Source organism: Drosophila miranda (genome assembly GCF_003369915.1).
Source record: "Drosophila miranda strain MSH22 chromosome Y unlocalized genomic scaffold, D.miranda_PacBio2.1 Contig_Y1_pilon, whole genome shotgun sequence".
NCBI classification, from domain to species: Eukaryota; Metazoa; Arthropoda; class Insecta; order Diptera; family Drosophilidae; genus Drosophila; species Drosophila miranda.
This window is the reverse complement of record NW_022881603.1, coordinates 1,137,070-1,159,318: the sequence shown is the minus strand read 5'-3', so window position 1 is coordinate 1,159,318 and position 22,249 is coordinate 1,137,070. Positions and strand designations below refer to the sequence as shown.

The 22,249-nt window shown below is 42.8% G+C and overlaps 2 long non-coding RNA genes across 4 annotated transcripts; both read right to left on the bottom strand.

The window, feature by feature from the left end:
- Positions 1–3,073: 3,073 nt before the first annotated feature.
- On the bottom strand, positions 3,074–3,526 carry LOC117190979. 2 transcript variants are annotated; one of them, XR_004473907.1, is made up of 3 exons: positions 3,389–3,526; positions 3,226–3,299; positions 3,080–3,134 (listed from the first exon to the last, which is right to left on the bottom strand). It is a non-coding gene; the product is annotated as an uncharacterized LOC117190979 (long non-coding RNA). The 2 variants fall into 2 exon arrangements; XR_004473906.1 differs by lacking the exon at positions 3,226–3,299 and having other exon boundaries at positions 3,074–3,134.
- A 7,862-nt stretch (positions 3,527–11,388) lies between these two features.
- LOC108158821 lies at positions 11,389–11,842 on the bottom strand. Of its 2 annotated transcripts, XR_001775280.2 has the most exons (3): positions 11,704–11,842; positions 11,541–11,614; positions 11,395–11,449 (listed from the first exon to the last, which is right to left on the bottom strand). It is a non-coding gene; the product is annotated as an uncharacterized LOC108158821 (long non-coding RNA). The 2 variants fall into 2 exon arrangements; XR_001775281.2 differs by lacking the exon at positions 11,541–11,614 and having other exon boundaries at positions 11,389–11,449.
- Between the last annotated feature and the right edge of the window lie 10,407 nt (positions 11,843–22,249).

The window sequence follows — 22,249 nt, the reverse complement described above, 5'->3', positions numbered from 1 at the left end:
ACCCTAATAATTTCCATTCTATAAAATAATGAATTTATAACTGAACTTATATACTAATTAGGATTAAGGAAATATTACCCACAAATTTGAACCTAATTCAATTGTTGTGTTTCTACAACTGCAACGTAATGAATTTTGAAATTGAAGTCTCACCTTATATTAAAATATGAATCGTTTTGAATTGAAATGAATCTTTAAAATCATAAAAATGGTCTGTCGAGTATCCGTGCCAGGATCTTATAAAATGTGAATCTTAGTGAAGGATTTATCAAGGGACAATGCAAGAACTCGAACGCATTGTCATGGTAGGGTGGGTACAGAAGAGAGGGACAATCAACACCTAGGTTCTCTCTAAATAGAAATGGTTCAGTAGGCTTTTATTTGGCGGGTCGGCGCTATCAGTATTTCAGCTATTAAGCTATTAAGCTATTAAGCGTTTTTAACAACTGTTGCAATTTGAAGTTAATGAAAGTCGAGAGGCTGTTTATAATTCACAATTTATTTGCATATGTAAACCAACTTATCGCGTATGTACATATGGGGATGATTGGGGCGAACGATTGATGCGAGGATGTTAGTCTAATAGCTGCGACGATTAGCTCAAGACTGCCCATGCAAGGGCAGACGGGCCAAATTGCCGGGCCCTATGCAGCAAGCTTAGACGTGAGCGATAGCGTATGATAGCCCGAGAGCGTTAGAGCTGCTCGGGGACGCTGTTAAGCCGAGTCCGAGAGATTGCGACATAAGGAGACGAAAGAATTCCGCTGCATGCGCATATGCGGTAGCAAATGATCTTTGCAGTGGGGGCATTGGAAACGACAACACCAAAATGCATTTCCTTTGGGCCGCACCACTGGCAATAATTTAAAATATTTAAGCTGTTTGACCCGACATACTCCCCCCGTTGGAAGCCTGACTTTCAACAGCATCTTTAAGGGGCAGCAGGCACAGCTTGTTGACGGCGCGCTTGGTGATTCCAGATGACGTCTTCAGCACAGCAACTCGGGACGCCATCTCGTCCAGGCAAAAGCTCGACCACTCTCGCCAGTGCACTATGGTCCAGAAGTCGTTTTTTTTTTGCATAAATTCTAGTTTTAAAGCTAGAGCCTTGAAACTTTGCACAATTATTTTGAGTATTTTTATAAAATTTCGGTTTTTTTTTTTTGTTTTAGATTCGACCAAGCCATCGACCCCCTTCCCCAGAGCACCTCAGATTTGTTTAACACAGAGCTCGAAATTAAAGCTAGAGCTTTTAAATTTTGTACATATACTTGTATACTTGTACTTGTTCTTGTTTTTTTTTTTTGCATAAAGTCGGAAGTTTAAATTACATACTTCAAATTTATTACATTTTGTTGTTAAATCATTATATATAATATCTTATTTCAAATTATCTATATTTTTATATAAACTATGGAAATTTATTACACACTAATTTTTTTCTGAAATGACCTCATCTTCTTCTTCTAGTTCTATGTCGTATATATTATAATCAGAATCAGAATCAGATTGCGAGTCATTTTCGTATTCACATGAATCTTTGCTTTCGGTAGACGGCAACTCCAGAAGGCTTAATACTTCTTTGGAAAGAGGCTTTTTCTTGTTTTTCCTTTCCCTCTCCTTTAAACAGACACTCGATAGTAATGGATCCGAGGAATCTATCGCTCTATAAAAAATGTCAGTCATAGTATTTACCCGACTATTTTTTCTTGCATGTGATAATCTGTCTTTTTTGTACATTTTATTCCGTGCCTCTGAAGCATTTTCTCCTAAACATCCAAGTGGAACCAACGTCGAATTGTTTATTTGAAAACCGTGGACTAATACTTTATGAATCGTAGGGGACATTGGGTACCACGGATATGCTTTGGGGTAAAGGTTTCTGAACTAAAATCTGTAATTTCCAATACTTTTGTCGGGGTGACCCCACATATTGGACAACATTGAGTAGATTTAGTTCCAGTTAATACGTTCAGCACTTTTCCATCTATAAGTGTCATATGCATTTCATAGGTAACTACTATGTCAACATTCTCAACTAATGTATAAACAAAGGGATTAAGAGTGCTAATTTGAAAATCTAAACCTTTTTTTTTTTCTATAATTATGTGCGCAGTAGTTTCTTTTACTAGATCAATTTTTAGCGGTCTGCAAAATCTAATAGACTGCGGTGTTCTATTTGTCCAGATGTTCCGATGTCTGTAATTTGTATGGGTAGAACAGAAGTTACAAATAAAGAATGATCGGAAAGCTGACTGCCAGGTATTTCAGTTAAAAACTTCTGCTGGTATATACTATGACCCGTTGAGCCATCAAATCCGTAGCTGCAGATTAATTTGATTTCAGATGCATCCGGGAACTGCTTGAAAACATCGGACTGCGATTTAATTATTCGATGTGCTGTATGATCCAAAAGATTTTGTAATGGCACTCGAGCAGTAGTTTCCATTACTTCTATGCACTCTGGTCGGCACTGTAATTTAGCTTCCATTACTTTATTATAGCTAGGATAAATGTCGCAGTTATGCCTGTTATTTAAAAGCCTAGTGTTTGTATACTGCTGTTTGTTGAGTGAATTTTCCAGGAGGTAAGCTAAAGCTTCATCTGGTGAAAGTGGAATGGGCTTTTGCAATTGAAGATGCTTTTTCGATTCAGTCGGGTATTTAGGTGTTCTAATTGTTTTTGTTAGGACAAAAGCCACGTCGGTCTTGCGTTCTTTCTTAGCAGAAACTGCCGCAGCATGCATAAGAAGATTCGTGTTATTATTATTATCATTTGCAAGATCAGACGCCAGTTTCCTTTTTAATCTTGTCCCTGAATTTGTATAATGTAATGTTGGACGTCCCATTTTCTTTGGTGTCTTACAATTTTCATCAACAATAATTGTTATTTTAGAAGCCATCCACTTAGCATGGGTGGTCATAAACCGTTCCATCATTTTGTTGCACTTCCGAAGGTTTCTTTTAATGAAGGATTCAAAATTACTGATTTTTTTATCTATTTCTCTTTTTTTTTTTCATTTTCCAAATGGTTGTTATTGATTTTACTGTAAATCCAATGTGAGACAGATCTATTTTGTCGATTGTTGTTGCGCCAAATATCGATGAGATCGCTATGCAAAAACTCGAACTTTCCTGAATATTAACAAATTTAAAGAAAAGGGGCCAAAACGGGCCAAAGTTGTTACTTTCCAGTCAACTACAACATTTGTAGGTACAAGCTCACATAGTTAGTTTTTCTCAGCAGAACTCAGTTCATTTGTTATATTCTACGAAACACAGGGGACGCAGTTAAATTTTCTACAAAAATACACATAAATTGGACATTGCACAACACTTAAATCTTGGGACTACACATAAAATAACTAAATACATTAGATACTACATACCTTTATCTTCATTTTCCATTTTTAGCCGAATTTATTTGAGCAAATTTACTCGATCGCCACGTAAAAATGTAAACAAGTAATTTGGCGCCAATTTTTTTCCCACAATCAGCTGATCGATTGTTCACTTTCAAAAGCTCGCCAAAATCATCAGGGAAGCTAAATAATTTTATTTTTTTTTTCATTTTTAATATGTACGATGAATTTACTTTGAGAATTTGCAAGAAAAAACGTAATCCATTCACATACAAATTTAGACTTTATGACAAAAAAAACGAATTCTGGACCATAGTGCAGTGGCCACTTCATGGGAGGAAGATTCTCATCCTTGACAAGAACCAAATCTGCGACTGCTAAACTAGGCTTCGCAGTGCGCCACTTTGAGCGCTGCTGCAGTGACGTTATGTACTCCTCCTTCCACCGGGACCAAAAGAGCTGCTGCAGGTACGAAACGCGCTGCCAGCCGTCCAGGCGATCGTCCTTGTAATTCCGTATCTCGGCTTTGGTATCCAGGCACAGATTGAGGGTGCGACTCTGCTGAAGAACCTGCGACGAAAATTAGTCGGATTAGGATCGGATCTGTTTGAAATGCTGCAATGAACTTACCATCTTCTGAAGCTCGTCCACATACTGGTAGTTAATCTTACCGTAGAGTATGGCCCATTTATGTGGCTTTGGCTTGGGTTCAAAGAATTGCATGCGATCCATGCGCCACGAACCGTTCCTCACCGAAGCCAAATTGTTGTTTTTGTACTCAATCTGAGGCGCATTGAGCGTGCGTGTATTCACGACGATGAAGTCATTGCCCAGCCGTATGCCAAAGTGGCTGATGCTAGGGTCTAAATTGTGCTTGAAATATTCCAGCAAGCGGACGATCTTGGCCTTCCTCTCGTTGGTTGACGTGCCAGCAAACTTAAGCATGGCCCCCACCCGAGCAGCAGTATCCAAGAAACGCAGAATGATTTGGAGTGAAGGGAAGCTCCCCGCTTGGGAGATTTTTAACTCACCTTCATTGTCTGCCCATCGTCCATGCGACATAGTTCGATAGGCAAATAAATGTGTTTTAACGGCGGCCAAACATGCAAGCAGAGAAGGTTCGGAAACTTTAAATCATACTCCCGAGACTTGAAGTACTTTGCAACGGTCGTTTCTTTTCCATCCAGCTCAAATGTCTGAGTGCTAGCCGGAGCCTTGGAAAGCCCGTTGACTCTGAAGACTTATATAAATGTCATTTAGGAATGACTCAATATTAGAACGCCTGTAGTCAAGATTTGTGCTTTTGTCAATTTTCTGCCGCTGATAATGCTCTATATAGTCAATGATCGACATGGCCTTCGGATAGGCCTTGTGTGATATGTCCACATTAACAAACGGGCGATCGCCAAGCACGAATGTTTGATGGAGCCCAACCAGAGCTCCGTAGCCGTCTTTAAGATCAAAGGCGTTTCCGGGATCAGACCTTTTGAAGAAGGAGCGACCGGCGCGTCTAGCGGTGTTATGACAGGGAGCCGCCAACACAGTTCGGTTGCAAAACTTGTGAATGTATCCGAAAACGCGTTGCGAAGAAGCAAATGAATTCGCATACTTGGAATCAGCAGTAATGTCCATGTAGGGCGATTTGACCAGAAGAGCCTTCCGACGAAGTTCAAGGGCTGGCTTATCAGGTAGCACAGTGGGTGGCCAGTCATCTGAGGAGCCGCAAAGAAATGGAGGACCATGAGCCCAAAGAGGTGACTCATTCAGCTCAGTCGGATGAGCCCATCGAGACAGAATGTCGGCTGGGTTTAAAGCTGTGGGAACATAGCGCCATTCCATTTTTTCGTCATTTCCTGAATCGTTGACACTCTATTTGCAACAAAAATATTAAATCTTGACGGCTCGTCCCGAATCCAAGAGAGCGCAACGGCAGAATCACACCAACAGTAACACCTTCCCTTGAATACATTCATTCCAGCTATCTCAGATATGAGCCTAGCCAGCAACTCCGCTCCACAAAGCTCCAACTTTGGTACTGTAAGTGTCTTCAAAGGAGCCACACGAGATTTGGCACAAAGTAAGTGACTGCTGAAATGCTGACCCTTGGACACGACATAATTGCATGCACCATAAGCCTCGATGCTGGCATCGCAAAATCCGTGAATTTCCAGCGTAGAGTCTGGAAGGAGCACAAGCCGAGGAAATTCAAGTCGACGAATCTGACCAAAACTGGTGCATATTTCCTGCCACTCGGTGTTCAGTGCGACTGGAAGGCTTTCATCCAAGGACAACTTCTCTTGGCACAAACGCTGGAGAAAGATTTTGGATTTAGTAATTACGGGACCAGCTAGTCCGAGAGGATCGTAGAATCGCGCTATGGATGACAAAACAGAGCGCCTGCAGGAATTCAAAGAAGATTGAAGGGCCGAGAACGAAAATAATAGTAGATCAGAAACCGGATCCCACGCAAGTCCTAAAGTTTTAGTCACATGGCTGCCATCGTCGAACTTCAAAAATGTTTCCTTGTCCTCTTCCGGAACTCCATCCAGCACAGCAGGGACGTTCGAACACCATTTCCTCAATCTGAACTGACCTCTAGACAAAATTCCAGTAGTTTGCTCCCGAATCCGGATAGCCTCCTTCTGCGAGCTGGCTCCAGATATCAAGTCATCCACGTAGAAGTCACGGCGAAGGATTTCAGCTCCAACTGGAAACGCCATCTGCTCGTCTATTGCCAACTGATGCATCGCTCGTACAGATAGATAGGAGGGAGGCTTCGTCCCATAAGTAACGGTGTCCAATTGAAACACGCGCAAGTCTTCTTCCCTGGAGTTTCTCCACAGAATACACTGCAAGTTGCTATCCTCGGTCGAGACTCTTACACAACGATACATCTTACAGATATCTCCCGTAATCGCAACGGCGTATGACCGAAATCGAGCAAGAATATGAAACAGTTTGGGTTGGATTACGGGACCAGCCATTAAAACGTCGTTCAGGGAATATCCAGATGAGGTTGAAGCGTAGAAGCTTGGTCGTAGAACTATCTTCCTTTATGACGCAATGGTGAGGCAAAAAATATCGGCAGTTGCTGATTGACTGGGTAGGAACCTGAGACATATGGCCTAAATCAAGGTTCTCCTTTATAAATGCTGCATACTGAGATTTAACATCAGGGCGACGATCTAACTTTCTCTCAAGGGTCAGGAATCTACGAAGCGCTTGATTGTAAGATTCTCCAAGGAGATCCAAATTATATTTTGCTGGCAGCCGAACACAATAATCGCCTTTATGTAGTCGACGGAAATGCTGCACAAAGTGTGCTTCACAATCTAGCTCTTCTTTGGTAGACTTTATTATTGGTTCGATGCAATTTTCTACCTCCCAAAACCTCCGAAGAAGCACCTCAAGCCGATCCTCTGGACTATTATCCTCAGCAGCTACGGCCCGAGCGCGAGAGACCATCAACGAGGAACCTTTTAAACGCGAACAGCTTCCAGACACGACCCATCCCAAGCGCGTTTTCTGAATTGAAGGCAATCTTGGCAGTAGCTTGACCTGACCAACACACGTGAGCTCGAAAAACAGACTTGCGCCAATTAGCAGATCGACGCGCTTCGGCTTATAAAACTCCGGATCAGCTAGTGGTATGTTAGATGGAATGTTCCAGTATTGAGTGTCAATTCCAAAGCTTGGCTGTCGATCGGTTATGCTAGAGGCTACAATGGCAGTGATGAGAGTTGAGTAATCCAATGAGCGAGAGTGCAGGCTAACGTTGACCGAAAATCCATCCGTGACGAAGCTAGAGTCGCCTATTCCCGAGACTGCAGTCGATGATTTCATTTTTCGAAGCTGAAGCTGATTCGCGAATCGAGAAGTTATTAGATGCAACTGGGAGCCGGAATCCAGCAACGCTCGGCAGGGAACTAAAACTCCGGAACGATTTTTGACTAAGACCGTGGCCGTGGCAAGTAAAACAACACCATTCCTGAGATCTTGGGCAATAAGGGCAGACGAGGTAGCCGCTGAAGTAGAGGGCGCAGTGGTATGCTCAGACGGCGTAGACTCAGACAGTGCAGACTGAGATGGAGTATACGGCTCTGATTTCCCTTGGACTGCGGTATCTTCAGGGCTACCAAAATGAAGGAGGGTATGGTGTCTACCCCCGCAGGTACGACAGTTGCTCGAGGTGCACTGAAGTAATCGATGCCCTGTTCTGAGACAATTTATACACAACGAAAGCCGCTTGGCTTCTTTATGGCGATTTGTGGGGGACAGCGCTTTAAACTTCTGGCAGTGCTGGACCTCGTGAGCACCATCGTTGCACGGCGCGCAGCGTGCTACGGTTTGGTTCGTTGTAACCAATGTGGACCTGGAATTATAATGCTTTCTACTTCTGCCCACCTGATTGCTCAACGCATAGCTTGCCATAGAAAAGTCCATCGTCTCCAATGATCTGCATCGCTGCTCCAAGAACGAGGCCATAGATTCCCACGACGGAACTAAGTTTGCGAATGCGGGGTCGTTGAATCGTTCCTCCCACTTCTCTTGGCTCGCTGGATCCAGTTTTCGGAGAATTTCCTGCACGACGATGCATCCTGCGATCTGCTCAGTGGTGCCCAAACCCTGGAGCGCGCGCATATGTGAATTGAACTTGTCTGAAAGCTCCCGAAGCATAACCACTGACCCAGGTTCCACAGCCTGGAGCGCCAAGATCTCATTGATGTGTGCCTGAAAGACCAATCGCCGATTATTGAATCTGTTTTCCAACAAATCTAATGCCACAGCATACTTGCCATCTGAGATTTCCAGCGACCGAACAGTCTCCAATGCCGAATCCCGCAGACAGGAACGCAAATGCTGGAGCTTTTCTATGTTTGTTAAGTCCGGATGGCTGTCGATGATGGTGGCAAACATTGAATAAAAGTCCGTCCAGTTCGCATACCCGCCGCTAAACGTCGGCAATAGTATAGGAGGCAGGGATGGTACTTGTCTACGGTGAGGTAGAAATTGCGAGCCGGCAAACTCAACCGTAGTATTTCCTCCAGCCAAGGTAGAATGAAACGGCATGCGGCCGCTACTCTTAGCCATTTCCCTCATAGTCGCCGCCTTCAGCGAGCTTGCAAGTGACTCAAAAATGTCACACAAACCACTGTGAATTTCGCTTCGATCCAATTCCTCAAGCTCGCCGTGAAACATCTCAAATTTGCTGATCAACTTCTCGACTTGCTCTTGCTTTACCACGAGCATGTAGTAGTCACAGTCTGACGACTCATTCTGCCAAGAGGTAGCTAACCTTTTCATTTTCTCGCATAATTCCGTTGACTTAAGCTTCAAAAAAGACACCCTGTTTTGCTCACTGGTCATTGGAATTTCGTTAGCAGCATTAATTTCCATGGTAGCGGCAGCGTTAGCAGAAAGACCAACGTCTCTAGCGGGAAGATGATCGCAAAGAGTAACACAAGCAATAGACGACAAGAACCGAGCCCAGCAAGCGAACAGCTATGTACGAACTGTATATACAAAGGCGCCCGGTGTAAGAAACGTTTCTTGCGGGAAGATGACCGAAAAGAGAAGCGCAAGCCAAAAGCTCCGTGCACTACCGAATATGCAGGGGAGGCCGGTGTATCTATGTATGGATAACTTATGTGGTCGATGACACTGGTTGAGATGGCAATTAGTTAAGATCTTTGAATGCTATATTAGTTTGTGATTGCACTGATGGATTATTTACTGCACAATCACGTCGGGGTCACCAAATGTTAAGCTATTAAGCGTTTTTAACAACTGTTGCAATTTGAAGTTAATGAAAGTCGAGAGGCTGTTTATAATTCACAATTTATTTGCATATGTAAACCAACTTATCGCGTATGTACATATGGGGATGATTGGGGCGAACGATTGATGCGAGGATGTTAGTCTAATAGCTGCGACGATTAGCTCAAGACTGCCCATGCAAGGGCTGACGGGCCGAATTGCCGGGCCCTATGCAGCAAGCTTAGACGCGAGCGAGAGCGTATGATAGCCCGAGAGCGTTAGAGCTGCTCGGGGACGCTGTTAAGCCGAGTCCGAGAGATTGCGACATAAGGAGACGAAAGAATTCCGCTGCATGCGCATATGCGGTAGCAAATGATCTTTGCAGTGGGGGCACTGGAAACGACAACACCAAAATGCATTTCCTTTGGGCCGCACCACTGGCAATAATTTAAAATATTTAAGCTGCTTGTACTTGTTCTTGTTTTTTTTTTTGCATAAAGTCGGAAGTTTAAATTACATACTTCAAATTTATTACATTTTGTTGTTAAATCATTATATATAATATCTTATTTCAAATTATTTATATTTATATATAAACTATGGAAATTTATTACACACTAATTTTTTTCTTAGATGACCTCATCTTCTTCTTCTAGTTCTATGTCGTATATATTATAATCAGAATCAGAATCAGATTGCGAGTCATTTTCGTATTCACATGAATCTTTGCTTTCGGTAGACGGCAACTCCAGAAGGCTTAATACTTCTGTGGAAAGATGCTTTTTCTTGTTTTTCCTTTCCCTCTCCTTTAAACAGACACTCGATAGTAATGGATCCGAGGCATCTATCGCTCTATAAAAAATGTCAGTCATAGTATTTACCCGACTATTTTTTCTTGCATGTGATAATCTGTCTTTTTTGTACATTTTATTCCGTGCCTCTGAAGCATTTTCTCCTAAACATCCAAGTGGAACCAACGTCGAATTGTTTATTTGAAAACCGTGGACTAATACTTTATGAATCGTAGGGGACATTGGGTACCACGGATATGTTTGCTCCAAGCTTTGGGGTAAAGGTTTCTGAACTAAAATCTGTAATTTCCAATACTTTTGTCGGGGTGACCCCACATATTGGACAACATTGAGTAGATTTAGTTCCAGTTAATACGTTCAGCACTTTTCCATCTATAAGTGTCATATGCATTTCATAGGTAACTACTATGTCAACATTCTCAACTAATGTATAAACAAAGGGTTTAAGAGTGTTAATTTGAAAATCTAAATCTTTTTTTTTCTATAATTATGTGCGCAGTAGTTTCTTTTACTAGATCAATTTTTAGCGGTCTGCAAAATCTAATAGACTGCGGTGTTCTATTTGTCCAGATGTTCCGATGTCTGTAATTTGTATGGGTAGAACAGAAGTTACAAATAAAGAATGATCGGAAAGCTGACTGCCAGGTATTTCAGTTAAAAACTTCTGCTGGTATATACTATGACCCGTTGAGCCATCAAATCCGTAGCTGCAGATTAATTTGATTTCAGATGCATCCGGGAACTGCTTGAAAACATCGGACTGCGATTTAATTATTCGATGTGCTGTATGATCCAAAAGATTTTGTAATGGCACTCGAGCAGTAGTTTCCATTACTTCTATGCACTCTGGTCGGCACTGTAATTTAGCTTCCATTACTTTATTATAGCTAGGATAAATGTCGCAGTTATGCCTGTTATTTAAAAGCCTAGTGTTTGTATACTGCTGTTTGTTGAGTGAATTTTCCAGGAGGTAAGCTAAAGCTTCATCTGGTGAAAGTGGAATGGGCTTTTGCAATTGAAGATGCTTTTTCGATTCAGTCGGGTATTCAGGTGTTCTAATTGTTTTTGTTAGGACAAAAGCCACGTCGGTCTTGCGTTCTTTCTTAGCAGAAACTGCCGCAGCATGCATAAGAAGATTCGTGTTATTATTATTATCATTTGCAAGATCAGACGCCAGTTTCCTTTTTAATCTTGACCCTGAATTTGTATAATGTAATGTTGGACGTCCCATTTTCTTTGGTGTCTTACAATTTTCATCAACAATAATTGTTATTTTAGAAGCCATCCTTTTAGCATGGGTGGTCATAAACCGTTCCATCATTTTTTTGCACTTCCAAAGGTTTCTTTTAATGAAGGATTCAAAATTACTGATTTTTTTATCTATTTCTCTTTTTTTTTTTTTCATTTTCCAAATGGTTGTTATTGATTTTACTGTAAATCCAATGTGAGACAGATCTATTTTGTCGATTGTTGTTGCGCCAAATATCGATGAGATCGCTATGCAAAAACTCGAACTTTCCTGAATATTAACAAATTTAAAGAAAAGGGGCCAAAACGGGCCAAAGTTGTTACTTTCCAGTCAACTACAACATTTGTAGGTACAAGCTCACATAGTTAGTTTTTCTCAGCAGAACTCAGTTCATTTGTTATATTCTACGAAACACAGGGGACGCAGTTAAATTTTCTACAAAAATACACATAAATTGGACATTGCACAACACTTAAATCTTGGGACTACACATAAAATAACTAAATACATTAGATACTACATACCTTTATCTTCATTTTCCATTTTTAGCCGAATTTATTTGAGCAAATTTACTCGATCGCCACGTAAAAATGTAAACAAGTAATTTGGCGCCAATTTTTTTCCCACAATCAGCTGATCGATTGTTCACTTTCAAAAGCTCGCCAAAATCATCAGGGAAGCTAAATAATTTTTTTTTTTTTTTTCATTTTTAATATGTATGATGAATTTACTTTGAGAATTTGCAAGAAAAAACGTAATCCATTCACATACAAATTTAGACTTTATGCCAAAAAAAACGAATTCTGGACCATAGTGCAGTGGCCACTTCATGGGAGGAAGATTCTCATCCTTGACAAGAACCAAATCTGCGACTGCTAAACTAGGCTTCGCAGTGCGCCACTTTGAGCGCTGCTGCAGTGACGTTATGTACTCCTCCTTCCACCGGGACCAAAAGAGCTGCTGCAGGTACGAAACGCGCTGCCAGCCGTCCAGGCGATCGTCCTTGTAATTCCGTATCTCGGCTTTGGTATCCAGGCACAGATTGAGGGTGCGACTCTGCTGAAGAACCTGCGACGAAAATTAGTCGGATTAGGATCGGATCTGTTTGAAATGCTGCAATGAACTTACCATCTTCTGAAGCTCGTCCACATACTGGTAGTTAATCTTACCGTAGAGTATGGCCCATTTATGTGGCTTTGGCTTGGGTTCAAAGAATTGCATGCGATCCATGCGCCACGAACCGTTCCTCACCGAAGCCAAATTGTTGTTTTTGTACTCAATCTGAGGCGCATTGAGCGTGCGTGTATTCACGACGATGAAGTCATTGCCCAGCCGTATGCCAAAGTGGCTGATGCTAGGGTCTAAATTGTGCTTGAAATATTCCAGCAAGCGGACGATCTTGGCCTTCCTCTCGTTGGTTGACGTGCCAGCAAACTTAAGCATGGCCCCCACCCGAGCAGCAGTATCCAAGAAACGCAGAATGATTTGGAGTGAAGGGAAGCTCCCCGCTTGGGAGATTTTTAACTCACCTTCATTGTCTGCCCATCGTCCATGCGACATAGTTCGATAGGCAAATAAATGTGTTTTAACGGCGGCCAAACATGCAAGCAGAGAAGGTTCGGAAACTTTAAATCATACTCCCGAGACTTGAAGTACTTTGCAACGGTCGTTTCTTTTCCATCCAGCTCAAATGTCTGAGTGCTAGCCGGAGCCTTGGAAAGCCCGTTGACTCTGAAGACTTATATAAATGTCATTTAGGAATGACTCAATATCAGAACGCCTGTAGTCAAGATTTGTGCTTTTGTCAATTTTCTGCCGCTGATAATGCTCTATATAGTCAATGATCGACATGGCCTTCGGATAGGCCTTGTGTGATATGTCCACATTAACAAACGGGCGATCGCCAAGCACGAATGTTTGATGGAGCCCAACCAGAGCTCCGTAGCCGTCTTTAAGATCAAAGGCGTTTCCGGGATCAGACCTTTTGAAGAAGGAGCGACCGGCGCGTCTAGCGGTGTTATGACAGGGAGCCGCCAACACAGTTCGGTTGCAAAACTTGTGAATGTATCCGAAAACGCGTTGCGAAGAAGCAAATGAATTCGCATACTTGGAATCAGCAGTAATGTCCATGTAGGGCGATTTGACCAGAAGAGCCTTCCGACGAAGTTCAAGGGCTGGCTTATCAGGTAGCACAGTGGGTGGCCAGTCATCTGAGGAGCCGCAAAGAAATGGAGGACCATGAGCCCAAAGAGGTGACTCATTCAGCTCAGTCGGATGAGCCCCTCGTGACAGAATGTCGGCTGGGTTTAAAGCTGTGGGAACATAGCGCCATTCCATTCTTTCGGTCATTTCCTGAATCGTTGACACTCTATTTGCAACAAAAATATTAAATCTTGACGGCTCGTCCCGAATCCAAGAGAGCGCAACGGCAGAATCACACCAACAGTAACACCTTCCCTTGAATACATTCATTCCAGCTATCTCAGATATGAGCCTAGCCAGCAACTCCGCTCCACAAAGCTCCAACTTTGGTACTGTAAGTGTCTTCAAAGGAGCCACACGAGATTTGGCACAAAGTAAGTGACTGCGGAAATGCTGACCCTTGGACACGACATAATTGCATGCACCATAAGCCTCGATGCTGGCATCGCAAAATCCGTGAATTTCCAGCGTAGAGTCTGGAAGGAGCACAAGCCGAGGAAATTCAAGTCGACGAATATGACCAAAACTGGTGCATATTTGCTGCCACTCGGTGTTCAGTGCGACTGGAAGGCTTTCATCCCAGGACAACTTCTCTTGGCACAAACGCTGGAGAAAGATTTTGGATTTAGTAATTACGGGACCAGCTAGTCCGAGAGGATCGTAGAATCGCGCTATGGATGACAAAACAGAGCGCCTGCAGGAATTCAAAGAAGATTGAAGGGCCGAGAACGAAAATAATAGTAGATCAGAAACCGGATCCCACGCAAGTCCTAAAGTTTTAGTCACATGGCTGCCATCGTCGAACTTCAAAAATGTTTCCTTGTCCTCTTCCGGAACTCCATCCAGCACAGCAGGGACGTTCGAACACCATTTCCTCAATCTGAACTGACCTCTAGACAAAATTCCAGTAGTTTGCTCCCGAATCCGGATAGCCTCCTTCTGCGAGCTGGCTCCAGATATCAAGTCATCCACGTAGAAGTCACGGCGAAGGATTTCAGCTCCAACTGGAAACGCCATCTGCTCGACTATTGCCAATTGATGCATCGCTCGTACAGATAGATAGGAGGGAGGCTTCGTCCCATAAGTAACGGTGTCCAATTGAAACACGCGCAAGTCTTCTTCCCTGGAGTTTCTCCACAGAATACACTGCAAGTTGCTATCCTCGGTCGAGACTCTTACACAACGATACATCTTACAGATATCTCCCGTAATCGCAACGGCGTATGACCGAAATCGAGCAAGAATATGAAACAGTTTGGGTTGGATTACGGGACCAGCCATTAAAACGTCGTTCAGGGAATATCCAGATGAGGTTGAAGCGGATCCATCAAAAACGACGCGAAGCTTGGTCGTAGAACTATCTTCCTTTATGACGCAATGGTGAGGCAAAAAATATCGGCAGTTGCTGATTGACTGGGTAGGAACCTGAGACATATGGCCTAAATCAAGGTTCTCCTTTATAAATGCTGCATACTGAGATTTAACATCAGGGCGACGATCTAACTTTCTCTCAAGGGTCAGGAATCTACGAAGCGCTTGATTGTAAGATTCTCCAAGGAGATCCAAATTATATTTTGCTGGCAGCCGAACACAATAATCGCCTTTATGTAGTCGACGGAAATGCTGCACAAAGTGTGCTTCACAATCTAGCTCTTCTTTGGTAGACTTTATTATTGGTTCGATGCAATTTTCTACCTCCCAAAACCTCAGAAGAAGCACCTCAAGCCGATCCTCTGGACTATTATCCTCAGCAGCTACGGCCCGAGCGCGAGAGACCATCAACGAGGAACCTTTTAAACGCGAACAGCTTCCAGACACGACCCATCCCAAGCGCGTTTTCTGAATTGAAGGCAATCTTGGCAGTAGCTTGACCTGACCAACACACGTGAGCTCGAAAAACAGACTTGCGCCAATTAGCAGATCGACGCGCTGCGGCTTATAAAACTCCGGATCAGCTAGTGGTATGTTAGATGGAATGTTCCAGTTTTGAGTGTCAATTCCAAATTCCGTCCGGCTGTCGATCGGTTATGCTAGAGGCTACAATGGCAGTGATGAGAGTTGAGTAATCCGATGAGCGAGAGTGCAGGCTAACGTTGACCGAAAATCCATCCGTGACGAAGCTAGAGTCGCCTATTCCCGAGACTGCAGTCGATGATTTCATTTTTCGAAGCTGAATGTGATTCGCGAATCGAGAAGTTATTAGATGCAACTGGGAGCCGGAATCCAGCAACGCTCGGCAGGGAACTAAAACTCCGGAACGATTTTTGACTAAGACCGTGGCCGTGGCAAGTAAAACAACACCATTCCTGAGATCTTGGGCAATAAGGGCAGACGAGGTAGCCGCTGAAGTAGAGGGCGCAGTGGTATGCTCAGACGGCGTAGACTCAGACAGTGCAGACTGAGATGGAGTATACGGCGCTGATTTCCCTTGGACTGCGGTATCTTCAGGGCTACCAAAATGAAGGAGGGTATGGTGTCTACCCCCGCAGGTACGTCAGTTGCTCGAGGTGCACTGAAGTAATCGATGCCCTGTTCTGAGACAATTTATACACAACGAAAGCCGCTTGGCTTCTTTATGGAGATTTGTGGGGGACAGCGCTTTAAACTTCTGGCAGTGCTGGACCTCGTGAGCACCATCGTTGCACGGCGCGCAGCGTGCTACGGTTTGGTTCGTTGTAACCAATGTGGACCTGGAATTATAATGCTTTCTACTTCTGCCCACCTGATTGCTCAACGCATAGCTTGCCATAGAAAAGTCCATCGTCTCCAATGATCTGCATCGCTGCTCCAAGAACGAGGCCAGAGATTCCCACGACGGAATTAAGTTTGCGAATGCGGGGTCGTTGAATCGTTCCTCCCACTTCTCTTGGCTCGCTGGATCCAGTTTTCGGAGAATTTCCTGCACGACGATGCATCCTGCGATCTGCTCAGTGGTGCCCAAACCCTGGAGCGCGCGCATATGTGAATTGAACTTGTCTGAAAGCTCCCGAAGCATAACCACTGACCCAGGTTCCACAGCCTGGAGCGCCAAGATCTCATTGATGTGTGCCTGAAAGACCAATCGCCGATTATTGAATCTGTTTTCCAACAAATCTAATGCCACAGCATAATTGCCATCTGAGATTTCCAGCGACCGAACAGTCTCCAATGCCGAATCCCGCAGACAGGAACGCAAATGCTGGAGCTTTTCTATGTTTGTTAAGTCCGGATGGCTGTCGATGATGGTGGCAAACATTGAATAAAAGTCCGTCCAGTTCGCATACCCGCCGCTAAACGTCGGCAATAGTATAGGAGGCAGGGATGGTACTTGTCTACGGTGAGGTAGAAATTGCGAGCCGGCAAACTCAACCGTAGTATTTCCTCCAGCCAAGGTAGAATGAAACGGCATGCGGCCGCTACTCTTAGCCATTTCCCTCATAGTCGCCGCATTCAGCGAGCTTGCAAGTGACTCAAAAATGTCACACAAACCACTGTGAATTTCGCTTCGATCCAATTCCTCAAGCTCGCCGTGAAACATCTCAAATTCGCTGATCAACTTCTCGACTTGCTCTTGCTTTACCACGAGCATGTAGTAGTCACAGTCTGACGACTCATTCTGCCAAGCGGTAGCTAACCTTTTAATTTTCTCGCATAATTCCGTTGACTTAAGCTTCAAAAAAGACACCCTGTTTTGCTCACTGGTCATTGGAATTTCGTTAGCAGCATTAATTTCCATGGTAGCGGCAGCGTTAGCAGAAAGACCAACGTCTCTAGCGGGAAGATGATCGCAAAGAGTAACACAAGCAATAGACGACAAGAACCGAGCCCAGCAAGCGAACAGCTATGTACGAACTGTATATACAAAGGCGACCGGTGTAAGAAACGTTTCTTGCGGGAATATGACCGAAAAGAGAAGCGCAAGCCAAAAGCTCCGTGCACTACCGAATATGCAGGGGAGGTCGGTGTATATATGTATGGATAACTTATGTGGTCGATGACACTGGTTGAGATGGCAATTAGTTAAGATCTTTGAATGCTATATTAGTTTGTGATTGCACTGATGGATTATTTATTGCACAATCACGTCGGGGTCACCAAATGTTAAGCTATTAAGCGTTTTTAACAACTGTTGCAATTTGAAGTTAATGAAAGTCGAGAGGCTGTTTAGAATTCACAATTTATTTGCATATGTAAACCAACTTATCGCGTATGTACATATGGGGATGATTAGGGCGAACGATTGATGCGAGGATGTTAGTCTAATAGCTGCGACGATTAGCTCAAGACTGCCCATGCAAGGGCTGACGGGCCAAATTGCCGGGCCCTATGCAGCAAGCTTAGACGCGAGCGAGAGCGTATGATAGCCCGAGAGCGTTAGAGCTGCTCGGGGACGCTGTTAAGCCGAGTCCGAGAGATTGCGACATAAGGAGACGAAAGAATTCCGCTGTATGCGCATATGCGGTAGCAAATGATCTTTGCAGTGGGGGCATTGGAAACGACAACACCAAAATGCATTTCCTTTGGGCCGCACCACTGGCAATAATTTAAAATATTTAAGCTGCTTGACCCAACATCACTTATAGTTTCCCTTAAAAGGCACTATTTAAATGTAGTGGAGTACGATAGTACAATTAGGTGTGGAAGAACCACGACCATCCGGCGAGCTAGACCCGAGCCTAGCAAGAGTGCACACGACCAACCCTATTTGTACACCGTCCTTAAGTTCAGTCATAGTCATCTGCTGATATCAAGGGCCTATATATCTGTTTACTGTTTACTATATATATTTAAACTCTGGTACACTACACATTTATGGCGCCCAACGTGGGGCCAGGCAACTTGCCTTAGAATCTATATTACTATATAGGCCGTATATTTTAATAAGACAAGCAAATCTTGCCTTGGTTCTCCAAGCTAAACCGGTAATACATCAAAATTTCAACGACACATTTTCTTTTGCAAAATATTGCATAAAGGTTAAAGATTTTAAACTTTATACTTTGACTCGGTTTTCGGATTTAGCAACAGCAATTCATTTGATTCGGATTGGTTGACCAAAACAGACCTATAGTATCGAATTGTGAGTATCAGAGACAGTTATGCAATACCATACAGTGATCAGAATAAACAGAATTTGTTTTAGGATTTAGCGGTTCCAATTCATTTCGGATTGATCGACCAAAGCAAACCTGCTTTTTCACTTTAGCCATCTTGAGTTATTAGGATTTACAATTTTATAGTGCCAAATCGCGATAGTTGTCCAATGATTCAGTGCACGACGTCATTATCTTATAAATAGTCCATATTAAACCAAATAGATATTTTGTAAGTATTTTGGCATGTGGCAAAGACAGACATTATTATTACAATTAATACCTTCTTATATAATTCTTTTTATTAGTTTTTTTCTTTAATTCCCTAAATATTGTCTGATATGCAATGGCTGTAAGGCGAAGTACAGATGATATAACAACTGCTTTGCAGGAAGCAGAACCATTTTGTGGAATTTGCAACGAAGTATTGGGAACTAGTGAGGTTATAGCCAACACCCCGTGTAGACACAAATTCCATAAATTTTGTATTTTGGAACAGATTAGGACAAACCCAAAATGTCCCACCTGTTCATTAGATTATTCTGCGCTGGCACTAACATTCTCTAACAACACGTTGTTAGCCGAGCTTAACGCCGAAGGAACACGACCAAATAGTGCTAACGAATCCTTTAGCACAATAGACGGAACGTCTAATCGACCTAAAAAGGGCCAAAAGTTTATTAGAAGGGGTACGATTACGAGATCAACTCAACGATCCAAGATCGCTCACCAACAGAAACTGAAACCAACAACACAACCCTTCCAATAACCACTCAAGTGGAAATCGCTAACTACGTCCAGTCTGCTGTAAGCATTCAACAGGCTCAGTTAATGGAACAACTAACTTCATTTTTAAGCAAAACAATTGAATCTTCGATTCAAAGACAATTAGCGTCACTCCAGTTGACAGAACCAGAACATATTACGCCCGATGTTTCCGGTGACAATAACCTTAATCAAACAAATAACGTGGGTATCGGTCAAGCACTAGATAGTCACGCAGAAGTTCTTTTAGATTTTTCAAGAGCGAGTGTAAATCGAAGTAATTCGAGCTCACACGTAGCACCAACATAAGTTTCCAGTATAATGCAGAATTGGCGCAATAAATTCGATGGTTCAAAAGCTGGCATGAGAATGGATGAGTTTATTTATCGAGTACGTTCTCTAACGCAACAAAATCTTTATAGCAATTATCAATTACTTTGTGATCACTTGTATCTTTTATTCGCGGGGAAAGCTAGTGATTGGTACTGAAAATTTCACCGAACTTACCCAAACCTTAATTGGGATACGTTTTGTATAGAGTTTAGACGAAGATTTGAAGATGTTGAGACCGACTATGATATCTGGGAAAAGATTAATAAACGTCGTCAGGGTGAAAACGAATCATTCGATGACTTTCAATATGCTATCGAAGATCTCGTGGATAGGCTTCAAAATTCGGTTACAGAAGAAGATGTTGGCAATCTACTTATTAGAAATTCCAAGCCCACTCTTCATCACGAGCTTCTTCACTTAAAGATTACCAACAGATCGCTATTACGACGAGAGGTACGTAAGCACGAACAGTTTTACAACGATATAAAATCGGTCAAGCAAAGGACTCTACGCTCATACGTATCGGAATGCAATCGTACGATTGCCGTCTATGCTTCCCACTGTCCGTCGCTTGTATGCGTGCGTGGGCGCTCGGACTTAAGAGCGGCTAAAGCTTTGATCCAACCTTAAGAGCGGCTAAAGCTTGATCGTTCGAAATATCACTAGGGGGTCTCACGAGACGAAAGAAGATAACCAATTCCCTATATTTTTGTGCTGGCTACTATACCACAGATAATTATACAAGACCTGCTCGACGAATAATTATCTGAAGAACTTGATTAGGAGAGATTATTTCCTGATTTGAATGTCTTTCAGATGATACACGCCGAGATATTTCTTGTTCTCATCGACCAATTCGTAATAGTATCGACTTCGCTTTTTAATTACCTGAGCGGGAATGAACACAGGGGCTAGTTTAGAACTAAACTTTTTTATAGCACTACTTGTGTGAAATTTCTAGCCTATACCAAATCTCCAATCTTTAATTTTGTATCACGGCAGCGTAAATTGTATCTATGCGAATTTTCTTTGTGTGCCTTATTGACATACGCTTTAGCCTGTTGCCGGATTAGCTGCAAGGAATCTGAGTTCTCTATTCTAGTATCGTCGTTCAAAAGGTCTAGTTTACGTAAGAGTGCGTAATCCTTTCCATTCAACATCATGTTTTGACCAAATGCTAGAAAACATAGAAAATACCCTGTACTCCTATGTTAGGTAGATCTCAATGAACCACTAATGGCATTCAGGTTACAGTCCCAATTGAATTGTTCGGTACCGATATAAGCTCGTACCGCAGCTATCACGGATCTGTTCAGTCGCTCGCTGGCATTAGCTTGCGGTGAATAAATAGCTGTGCATTTTTGTGTTATACCGAAGCTATTTAAAAATTCCTGAAAGTAGCTAGATTTAAATTGGGATCCATTGTCTGACAAGATGACTTCTGGCACCCCAAATGTATAAAAGAGAGACCCTTCCAGATATTCACAGATCTTAGGGGCTGTAAATTTCTTCAGGGGACACAGAAAATGGAACTTAGTATTGTGATCGACAACTATGAGCAATCCTATGTTTCCCTTTTTCGTTCGTGGGTATGGTCCTAAGAGATCTATGTATAATTTCTGAAACGGCCTATCCGAAGTGAATGGTTTACCCACATATTCGGACTCTTGGTCGTGCGACAAACGGTGCATTCAGATATGTTCTTGCGCGTCTGGCTAACCATGCGAGGCCAAAATAAATATCTTTTGAGCTTCGCTATGGTTTTACTCATCCCACAATGTGCGGAGCTAGGAGCGTCATGAGCTTGATTTAATACGTTCGTAATTAACCCTGACGCAACCCAAAGTTTCCATGATGCGTTCTCTTGAGACTCATCTCCCGAAGCGAATACTGTCCTTTTGAAAACTTGACCGTCGATCACTTTCAAGTCTGGGAACTTACTCTGATTCTGTTTAATAATTTCTATTAAACTCAGATACTCAGCTGATTTGAATTGATCTGAGTCTAGATCAACCATGGGGTTTATTTGCGTGATCTCCTCTATAGCCGGTTCATCCTGACGCGATAGAGTGTCAGCGACAACATTCAGTGTCCCCTTTCTATGTGGGATATTAAATGTGAAACTACGCAATTTCATAGACCATCTGGCTAATCTACCCGATAAATCTTTTTGTTGCATTAACCATTTAAGTGCTGCGTGATCGGTTATAGCTACGAAGTCCTGTCCCTCAATATAAGAGCGGAATTTTTTTATCCCCTTTATGACTGCTAATCACTCTAGTTCGGTAACCGAATAATTACGTTGTGCCTTGGATAATTTTTCCGACATGTAAGCAATTGGCAATTCAACGCCGTCGCGTTCTTGCGCTAAAACACAGCCGATTCTGTAAGTGCTAGCATCACAGAGAAAAATAAAAGGTTTTAAGGAGTCAGGAGTTATCAAAATGGGTGATGCGGTAAAACAGGACTCTAAGGACTTAAACGACTGTTGAGCATCCTCATTCCACTGTACATCTTTTTTCTTCTTAAGCAACTCGGTTAGGGGAAAACTAACGGTAGCATAATTTCCAACGAAACGTCGGTACCAACCGGATAACCGCAAAAATCGACGCAGTTGCTTAACGGTAGCTGGCACAGGGAACTTTGAGATGGCCTTGATTTTGTCTGTATTTGTCTTTATCTGACCATTACCAATAAT